Here is an 11,512-nt window from a genome sequence, read left to right as displayed (position 1 = left end):
TGGGGTATATTGATTAACGTTTATGGCAACTGTAATAGCAATTTCATGGCTTTCAATGTGCAAAAATGTTTTTGAGATAAAGGTTGATGACTGTAAACATAAATTCTACATGAAGTCACCTTGTGATTAAAATGGTCTTGATGAAGTGGAAAATCAATGGTGATTTCCATGCAGGATGTTGGAAAGTACATCTAGAAAAATTAAACTAATTACATCAAGGTCTGAGAAGCCGATGTCAAAGTAAAAAATTAATGCAATTAAGAGGTGTTTGATAACTTGTATAATGTAAAATTACTGCCATCTCTGGGAAATTGTTTTAGTCAAGGATTTATTAACTCTGCGTGGGATGAAGGGGAGGGGCTTCTATATACTTCTTTATTGGGATGCGCTGAAACGTACCTACATTTACGCTTAAATACACGTGAACTAAAATTGTTGGACAAAAAAAAATTAAAAACTCAATGAATGAAATAACAAGAGTGCTGGCGCTGAAATGTCTCGCCTGCTTTACTTGATTGAATTTATGCCGAATGTCTAAAATATGAATGTTTTACTACAAGTATCGAATAAACTTAACATTGATGATCCATGAAAATGAGGTCAAGGTCAGATGAACCATGACAAACAGACATGCACAACTTACAATCATTCCATACACCAAATATAGAGGTCATATTTCTTAAAGTACCCGATAAACTGACAAAAAACACGAAAACTTAACCTGTTAGCATTGACCAATGAAACATGAAAATGAGGTCAGGGTCATATGAACCCTACCAGAGTACAATCTTTTCATACCCCTATAGAGGCCCTATTGCTCATAGTATCTGAGAAATAGACCTAAACATTGTCAATGAAACATGAAGATGAGGTCAGGGTCATATGAACCCTACCAGTCAGACATGTACATCTTACAATCTTTCCATACACTAAATATGATTGACCTTTTGCTTATAGTATCTGATAATCTGACAAAACATTGACCAACGAACTATGAAAATAAGGTCAAGGTCAGATGAAACCTACCAGACAGACATGTACACCTTACACTCATTCCATACACAAAATATAATGGCACTATTGTTCATAGTATGTTAGAAATAGACAAAACCACAAAAAAACATTGTCCAATGAGAGGTCAAGGTCAGATGAAACCTGCCAGTCGGACATGTGCACCCAACACTCATTCCACACACCATATATGGGCATTTTTCAATAAAAACGTGATTTCTTGTCCCAGCCACTTTTAAAAAAATGTGTTTGATCTTTACAAGTAATTTTTGTGTGCAGTTGATACATTGAATTAGATTTAACATTTGTAAGCAAAGAAACATACTATTTTTAGAGGGACTAATAAGATATTGATTCCTGAATGGTTCAAAATAACCAAAATGACATGTCCCTAGACCTCCTGTTCAACATTCATACTCTAAAATATTGTAAAAAAAGGTAGAAATAAATGTTATTTTTACTTAATATAAGTTCTTTAATTATTCAAAAGTATGTTTAGAGCCAACATATTTTATCAAACAGTTTTTGACAAAGGATTTTTAATTTTAGAAGGTGTGTCCCTTGACATTCCTGACAAAATGTCCACTACGAAACGAAGTCATTTAATTTTGCTAATAAACAGTTTTATAAAATCAATGTTTGCAAGAGATATAAACATTAGGGTCTTACAAAAGAAGTGATGCTTTTATAACGGGAGTTAAATTGTTGGCAAAAAAAAATTGAGCACATCAAATGGACCAGAGTGATACCGTATTTTTGTTAATGTCCACTATACGAAACGGGTCAAATCTCCTTCAGTATCTGGTTTTAAAGTTATGAAAAAAATATCAGTGTACAGCTTAGTACGTGCTTTGATGAATAGAATCATTCTTGTTACTATTGCAGTATAGGGATTGTGGGGAAAAAAAATAAAACATGTGAATATGTCCACTACGAAACGGTCACCTACGAAACAAGTATGGGAGAAAAACGTTTCGTAGTGGACACTACCACTACCATGCAGTCGTTTTTTACTCTTTTTTCAATTATATTCGTGCAAAAACAATTAACAAGGGTTAGTTTAATGTAATTTTCAGTATGTTTTTATCAACATAGAATAGGGTTGATGTCAACTACGAAACTTTTTGTCCACTACGAAACGGTTTTGTCAACTACGAAACTCATCAAAATTTCCACTACGTAACATGAGTTGTACCTTCATATGTGAAGTACTGTCTAATCTTTATCGATAAAAAATGGTTCTCCAATTCAGAAAAAATGAGATCTTTCTAGTATATAAAGTAAAACAAACTGGAATGTCTGTAGGAGACATTAAAATGCAATAAGATGTGCGTTTAGAAGCAGTTTCGTAGTGGACAAATGTCCCCTACGAAACAGTACATAAATTATGAAAATAATATCATTTTAAAGAGTATTTAAGATTGCACTTTTTATTTATAAACAGGACTATAATAGAGGTATTCAAAATAAATCTTGAAATCAAATTTTGGACAAGTTGATTTTCCATTTTTTTAGGTCTGAAATTCACACTTTTATTGAAAAACGCCCATATAATGGCCCTTTTATTTATGGCATCTTAAAAATAGACATAAGACGAAAGATAGACATACACCTTCAACCAATTAACATAGCAAATATTGTTGACCTTTCATGTGTAGTTACTGAAGATCAGACTGGCCTAATCCTAAAAGGTTAACTTATTTGCAATTGATAAGGCCATCATCCCTATACTGTTGAAGATATAAGAACTAAGTCTCACTGACCGAAATTTCGTCACAGGTAAGATTTATTGTCCAATTTAGAAACTGACTATGGGACAAACAGATAAAGGACAGACAGACAGCTGTAGTGCATTATGCTCCAATGATGAAGTGGAAAATCAATGTTGATTTTCATGTAGGATGTTGGAAAGTACATCTAGATAAATCAAACTAATTACATCAAGGTCTGAGAAGCCGTAGTCAAAGTAAAATTTAATGCAATTAAGTAGTTTGATAACTTGTTAGCAAATAGAAAATTCTGGGAAATGTTTTTAGTAAAAAAAAACTCATTAAAGATACCAAGGCTTTTAATTGTTTACGCCAGACACGATTTTCATCTACAAAAGACTCATCAGTGACGCTCAAATAAAAAAAGTTAAAGGCCAAATAAAGTATGAAATTGAAGAGCATTGAAGATGCAAAATTCTGAAAGGTTTTGCGAAATAAAACTAAGGTAATCTATTCCTGGGTAGAAAATCTGTAGTATTTCGGTCAATTCAAAGTTTTGTAAACAGTTAATTCATAAATGTTGCAATAAAAATGATTTATTCACTATATACACTTTCAAGTTATCAGGATGCGTTAAAAATTTGTGACTCCTTTTGAAAAATATGCAAACTCTTAGACTTACTGTCTGCATGGACTTCCCGACATTTATGTTCAAACACATACATGCAAATTATTAAACGAAAATTTTATGAACCAAAATGAAATATAAACCAAATAGTACACATTTTTATTCAATGAACTGTGATTGTTGAAATAACTGATACTAATAACTTTTAATATGTTCTGATCAATAAATGAATATACATGTCATGTTTTTTTATTTGTGTTTGCTTAATGCCCAGTGGCAACTATTTCCTGCATATTCAAACCAAATAAAAAATAATTCGAACAGGTAGGTTTTTTTCATTTTAGCATTCCATACTACAACAGAGATGTAATTTTTTTAGTACGAGTTTTACTGTAGATGGAGAAATTCCAAAAATACCTATTCCTGAAGACTTTACAGGAAACAGATTAAGGATGTTTGCTACTCTATTTCAAAATAACATGCTTTTTAAAAGACTGTTATAAATTGATAGTATATAAATGATGGAACTAAAAAAGCAGAAAAAAATGAAGGGTCCGTGTGCTTGTTTTCGAGATATAAGCCATTGAAAATTTGGCGGGAATTGATTCTCTCTAGAATTTTCATACCTTTAACATTGGCATCTTTTTCTTTCAAAAACAATGAAAAAATAACAAGGATTCTATAAGATTTTCAAATATGGCTTTTTAAACTATATGTAATAAAATTATGAAAAGAAATGGGTTAGTGGGCAAAATTTTAAATGGCACTACATGGATAAAACCAGAGGATTCCAAATATCTGGCAAAAAATCTAAAACAAAAGGAGCGAACATCTTTAAAATCAACCTGATTAAAATTCTGATCCATATTAACTCGCCAGCTCATATATCATGTGCGTATAACGAAGTCAGAGAACTATATTTTAATTAGATTGAGATTAAAATATGTTAACATCTTGTTTCCGGATCCTATTAATTATTCAATTATATCAATATGTTTATGCCAAATTGCTATAATATTTAACTTGTATTTACTAAATAAAATATGACATTAAATGAAGTATGAAATCAGGTAAATGTCATTAGATGTAAATATGACATATACCACTTTAACCAACCAATTAAAATAGCAAATGTTGATGACCCATCATATAGAGCTACCAAAGAGCATACCTTATGTCTACCTCATTTGGTCACTGGTGGAAAGTTGTCTCATTGTCAATTAAACCAAATCATCTTATTTCTTTACTAATCCTTAAAGGTTAATCTATCTGCAATTGATAAGACCATCATCACCACTGTTATAAGAATAATCACCGAGTCTCACTGACTGCAATGTTCAACACAGTTAAGTTTTATGGTCCAATATAGCAACCGACTAAGGGACAAACAGACAATGGACAGACAGACAGCTGTAGTGCATTATGCTCCAAGACTTACCTTAAAACTATAATAATATTAACAACTGAGAAACTGATATCTCTTGTAAACAAACCAATCGTAAAGGGTTCCAGAGAAGCATGTGTCTCCCCTGCAATTGTTAGTGTCAGTGTAAAAGTATAGTGTTGACTGCCAAAAACTAAGCATATTTATCAGTAAAATGTGGCGAAAAAAATCTAACTTTTTTCATCAGATGCCTTTTCTTGATCATGAGGAAGCTTCTAACCAAGTATCACAAGTTTCCATGAAAAAATATGGATGTCTTAGACTATGAACAATAACTGCAAAAAAAATAAAACTATTACATTTATAAAAAAAAACAGAAAATGAAAAGAAAAATAGTCAAAATTTTGCTCTGACAAATCTCTTGATCCTGAAAAAGCTTCTATCCAAGCTTCATAAAAATCCATGAAGTTATTGATATCTTAAAACAACTTGAAACAGAATGAGCCTTTTATTGACACCAGAATGTAAGATTGTTATGCCTTGCTTCAATGACTTTCTTCACAGGCTTGATAAAACAGCATCTCTTCAATTTGTATGCAAGTTTGATTACTTGCAGCAGAAACAATCAAACGCATCTAATGATAAATTTTAACCAAAAAGATAACAAACACACCTAATGATTTACTTTTACCACAAAGATAAAAATATTGATTTAATGGTTGTTAAAGATTCCTAATCAAAGATATATTAACCAATTATACATTGTTATCGAGCAGACAAAAAAGAATACAAAATAACATTTAATTTGATTTTTATTGGTTCTTGCATATTCACAATAATGGTGAAATGTCATGGAGTAAATCTCCATTTATAGCAATCTTACAGTAAAAATATTTGTAAAATAAGCTAAGTGCTGTTCCTTTGCTTTGGGTGTTGTGACATGCATGTATGGATTTTGTGTCATGAATTAATTCACAATTTCCTTTTGTTTCAATTGCTTTTCTGTAATTTTAAGAAAAAGAAAATGAAAACATAGAAGCAATTTGCAGACTGTTTGAAATCATTAAATATATAAGAAAATTTCAAAAGGAAAGAAAAGCATTCTTAATAATTAATTTCATATTTTCTTTCATTTTGAAACTACATCACTACCAAAGTACTTTTAAATAGTTGTTGATAATTTTGTTGTTTAAAATGGGAATAAAATCAATTCTGGGGCTTAAAATATTCATGGTTTTAGTTATTTTCCTTTCAAAATCTAAACAAAATATGTTATTCATTTAGATATAAAAAATTCTCCTAGTAGGTCCTGAAATCCAGGACAATGCTTTCTTCACAAATACATGTATTAGTATTTCATAACAGTATACTGTGGTTTCATTATTATTCGTTGGATACCAATTTTCGTGGATTTCGTGGGTACAGGTGAACTACGAAATTAAATATACAACGAAAAACAAATTTTCTATTGGCTTGTATGTAGACTTCGGTCAAACCACGAAATCAAATATCCACGAACCTGTAAGTTTTCCTTAATCCACGAAAATTGGTACCCAAGAAAATTAAATGAATCCACAGTAGGTCAATAATACATTTATAAACAAAATTGCAGGAAATACAAAGAAATACACATGTAATGTAACTGCTAATCTTTATCCTGAAGGTAACCAGAAGGTTTATAGCAACAGATAACAAGCCCTAGATATTTGTTTCAATGATGAAGTTTCATGAAAATAGGGAAATTTGAACTCACAAACTTAATAAACAAAAGCACATTTTGTTTTAGTTCAATACCCTTATTTGGATACAATTTGAACAATTTTCATGAAAATATAAAATGCACTTCGTCCCAAAATGGTTAGTAAGTTTCTTAATTTGGAAAATAACAAAAATACCTAGAAATGTACAGTTCTCTCTAAATTACAATATGGTCATTACTGTAGATTTTGTGATGTTTTTTTGTAATCTTAATTTAAATCTCAGTATCATGGTAAGAAAGTCTTTCATTTCATTCGGATTAAAACTGCCAAAATATTAATGACAGAATCTGTGTGCACAAAGTAATGTACAATTCCTTTATGAAAAAATTGTCTTCATTTTGGAAGCAATTTTGTGATCTTCACAAAAAATAAAATGCACTTCTCTGCATGTAAATATGCAAGTATGTTGGGTTTCTTTTCATTGTGACAAAAAATGTAGGTGATTTCATGCTGACAAAAAAAAGTAGAATTGAAGTCAGACAAACAATGAAACTATGGTGCTCTTAAAACTTTGATAAGTAGCTTAAATTAAGTCTATACATTACTGTAAGACCAAGTCACCCATAGAAGAATTGTCCATATTGATAGGTGGCTGTTCAAAAGTTTCATGTTTGTTCCAAAATCAAATAAACTACCCATTTTGTATTTGCTTTAACTAGCAATAGGGTATAAGAAGAATAAATTCATATATATGAGTACTTTAATTTAAGAATCAATGTCAGATTTTCAGAATTGTGAAAAATATATTACAGCACAATATAAATCAATAGGAAGCTTGTTTTTCGTTGATGTTTAAATGTCATGGTTTACGCAACTGTTAACATGAAATCTTCAAGAACTAGTATTCTGCAATAATTGTACATTCACAGAAGTATACAAATATACAGCAAAAGTTTTTTCAAGAGCTATGACATGATCATCCCCCTTTGGGTAAAACGAGGCATCAATACCTGTAAAAGAGGCCTAAGTTTTATTATAGCCATTATAATTTTTGGTAATCAGATACACATATGTGAGTGACATCATATGCTCCTAAGTGATGCTTTACAGGCCAAAAAATGAAAACCAGACCAGCATTTATCATTACTACATACATGCGAAAAAGTGAACAAAATTGAAAGATTTTGAAAAATTGTATATAAATTCTTCTACTTTAATGTAGACTTTGTCCTCTTTAATTATTACTCAAATTGAATTCTAGAATTAAGGAATTTTGATACTGATATAAAAAATAACAACATTTCTTAAATCTCATATTTTTCATTTGATAGAGTTATAGGAATATAAAGATAGGTCCTTTTACTTATTTTTGAAATATCAGATGGTAGAAAAAGAGCCTGTGCGGAAAATGTCTCCGGGTATTAAATGGATGGAGAGAATGGATGGAGAGAAATTAAAGAATTATTTTTAAATTTTCCATAACAAAGAAAAGAATATTTTTATATCTTTTTGGTTTAAAAAAGAAAAGTAATAAGATAAATTAAATAAAATTTGCCATATAAGAATTAAAAAAATATTTTTTGCCAACAGTCTATGGGAGATAACTCTTATTTATTTCAAACTAATTTCAGTCAAACTTTTACCTTTGAAAATAACAGATCTTACCAATTAATTTGCAAGTCTATAGGACATAGAACAATGTAAAGTACTATGTTTCTGTACACAATTGTCTTAATGTATTAATTGCTAAGGGAAAAACCTGAAGTGTAACATAATATCAGTAAAATGGGAAAATATTAGCAGTAAACATCCTTCATTTATTTTTGAAGCCACAGTTTTATCAACTGCTGAAGAGATATATTTGTAATATAGTTGCTGTACAAATTTTAGTAGGAATTTCAAATCATAGTTCTTGTAAATGCAACATCAAACTTTGAAAAAAGCAAACATTTCTTATTATGAACTACACAATACACAACGTTAAGCATAAGTATTCATTTAACAAATATATATTCAACTTAATAAATATGAATATGTTTATATCAATCAATTCTTTCTGTACAAGTATTGGTGATTAATGAATTTAACATATATCTTTATCTTTTATATTTTTGATATTTTAAGTTGTCAGCATAAAAACTACCAAATTTATAAATATTTTTGATTTATCGCTAAAGTTTGTTGTACAAACTGGCAACAGGGGCATTGGAATGTATTTCGTTGTTTCTGGGAAGACATTTAAATAAATAAACAAATATAATATAACACAAAGAAATCTTTTTGACTAAAAATATATGGCACTGACTATATATTCTAAAAGCCATATTCGTGCTGTATTACCAAGAAATCATGTACACATGACCTGATGTTTTTCTCTCTAGAGCCACATTCTAAACCTTTCCTTGTTTGTAGCTACTGTGCAATGACTTCAGGTGTTTTTAATAGGTAATCAACATCAAAAATTAAAAAAATAAATTTTATTTTTTGAAGTAACAATCATTACAAAAAATGTTTGTGGAAACATTTGAAAAATCAATCTGGTTAAAATACAAATCCTGTGTCCACGCTTTGCTTACAGGAATCTGACAACACTCTGTTCAATGATATTCCTGCTTACAAATTTTTGAAGATGTGAAAATGATCTCAAAAAGGTTATTTAAACAAAAAGAAAAACTGAGTGTTGTCAGATCCATGATTCAAACTTCCACATTGTATATGATGTGTACAATGAACTTTTGTATATATGAAATGTTTAGTCTAAACTTTTTTATCACAAAAACAAAACAATATCACATTGAAATACATGTATAATGTGGTAGTCTTTGTGATGGTTTCATACAGCAGTAAGTTTCACTTTGTATAAAAAAAAAAAATTCTTTAAAAGATGGTAAACTATACAGTTTTGGCATACAATCACTAAGAATGATAAGAAAAATGCAACTTTACACTGAAATAATGCCAACATTAAAATCTAATATTTGACAAAAAATATTTTTCAATTTTTTCAGTTGAAGAAACCAAAAAAAATGTTGTCTATGTATGATGATCATAATTTGGATATTATCTGATAATAAACCGCTCAAAAGAATACTTAAAACTACAAATTATATGCCAAATTAATAATTGATAATTTTAATGGTTTTGTAATAAGGATATCATATCTGTTATATCAAGCTTTAAGTTTAATTTTGGGTAACCTGCTAAAAAATAGAATATAGTGAGTGGGTTTTGTTTCTAACACATGTCTTAAGGAATGATATTTTTTTTCCATCACTATAAATTTTGACTATCAGCATTGTTCTAAATACCAAGAAGTTACAACCTCTTTATTTTGAATTATTCATCATGTGACATACAAATTTAAAAAAAAACCAACTTTATCATATTTTTGTCTTTACTGTTTTATTAGTTTTCAAAAAGAAAAAAATATGTATATTTTTTTCTGATGGTATGTACCTGTACATTCTTTTTCAATTTTAAAATAAACTTTTTGGACAGGACAGGCTGTTTCATCTATAGCAATGGGATAGATACTATCCAAGATCCTCTCATACTTTCAGTGGTATTTAATAAATTGATTTATTAAACTTCACGTTTAAATACCAGATTTATATTGGTTAAACTGGAGGAGACTTTTACTCTATCCCATGGTTCAGCAGGAGACAATTTTTTTAATATCACCCTCTCCTGTGGACCAATCAAAATCTATGATATAAAAGATAAGGAATTAAATTGATACCAATAATTTTTTTCTACCTTTAGGTCTCAGTCCTTTTCATAGGCTGTCCACATAAAAAAACCTTGCTTCACTTATAGTAAATTTTGAATTTTATATACATAAAATAAAACCTCTATAGTTTTTTAATAAATAAAGATTTTTCTTTAAATGGCTGCAATTTTAAACTACTTACAATTTGACTATGTCAAGTTAACATTTAACATTATACTAAACAAGAGAAGAAAAATGCGTAGAAATTGAAATATATAGTTTTTAAAAATATGCAATATAAATTGTTTGAACATTTTAGTATCTATGTTGCTTTAATATTATTGACATGACAATATACCATACATGTATAAACAGTATACATACAGTGATCGGGAAGGACGTGCGCCTTGCGCCAATTGCGCTTATCGACCAGAAATGGCGCATAGAGTGACAAATGTAAGCGCCCGCGTGGCGCATGATATTTTTCACTTCGTTTTGAAACGTTGAGATATCGTCAAATAGATTTCCGATCGTATATTGTGCCGCCATGTGTGCGTACACAACTGTGTAGTGTTTACTCCAATTATAGGAGCACCTATATATTTTTGGGACGTCTCGGGTGTTTTCCTATGGTAATAATAGCAACATATGGTATGACTGATTACCCAAAAAACGTAATTAACCATCATTCATGATATAATTTTTTTATAAACAACTTTAAATTTGTGGAAATTGGCTAGTACAGGCGAGAATTCTTCTCTAATTATAATCTTTTAAGTAAGCTTGCTATTATTTCAATTGAAAAATTCAAAAGCCTTTTTATGAATAGCATAGTATTTGTCTCCATAAAAGGGGCTTAACTGTCCTTGTCAATTTTTTTGGTCTTTGGCTCGTTTTGACATTTTGTAAACATGCCTTCAGCGAATTGTTGTTGTGTCTTATCAATTAACGTTCCTCTATACTGTTATTCTTGTCATCGTGATGAAGTAATAATAATACAAGTGCAGAGGAAATGCCAGAAACGTCCTCTACTACAGAACGTCTGGAATAAGTATGGTATCGACAAAGACCCAAATTTAATGTAAAAAAAACATGAACATGAACAAGGGAACAGTACCAGTTTTAACATTGTAAATAAAGGTTATCGTAAATATTCCCCGGTTTGGAAGAAGTTATTGTATATTCATTGAAATTGAAACTACAAAATCACAAGAACAATATCCATGATATTAATTAGAATCATACTTGTAAGTACAGTGAAATATACCCTTTTATATTGTAAACGAATGGCCCACTCATTTGACAACATGGCCCATTAATTCTAAAAATGGCCCATTGAATTTATTTTTGCGGGGCCCTGGGCCCATAGAG

This window comes from Mytilus californianus, unplaced genomic scaffold (genome assembly GCF_021869535.1).
Source record: "Mytilus californianus isolate M0D057914Y unplaced genomic scaffold, xbMytCali1.0.p SCAF_5, whole genome shotgun sequence".
Taxonomy (NCBI): domain Eukaryota; kingdom Metazoa; phylum Mollusca; class Bivalvia; order Mytilida; family Mytilidae; genus Mytilus; species Mytilus californianus.
This window is presented reverse-complemented; position numbering follows the sequence as displayed.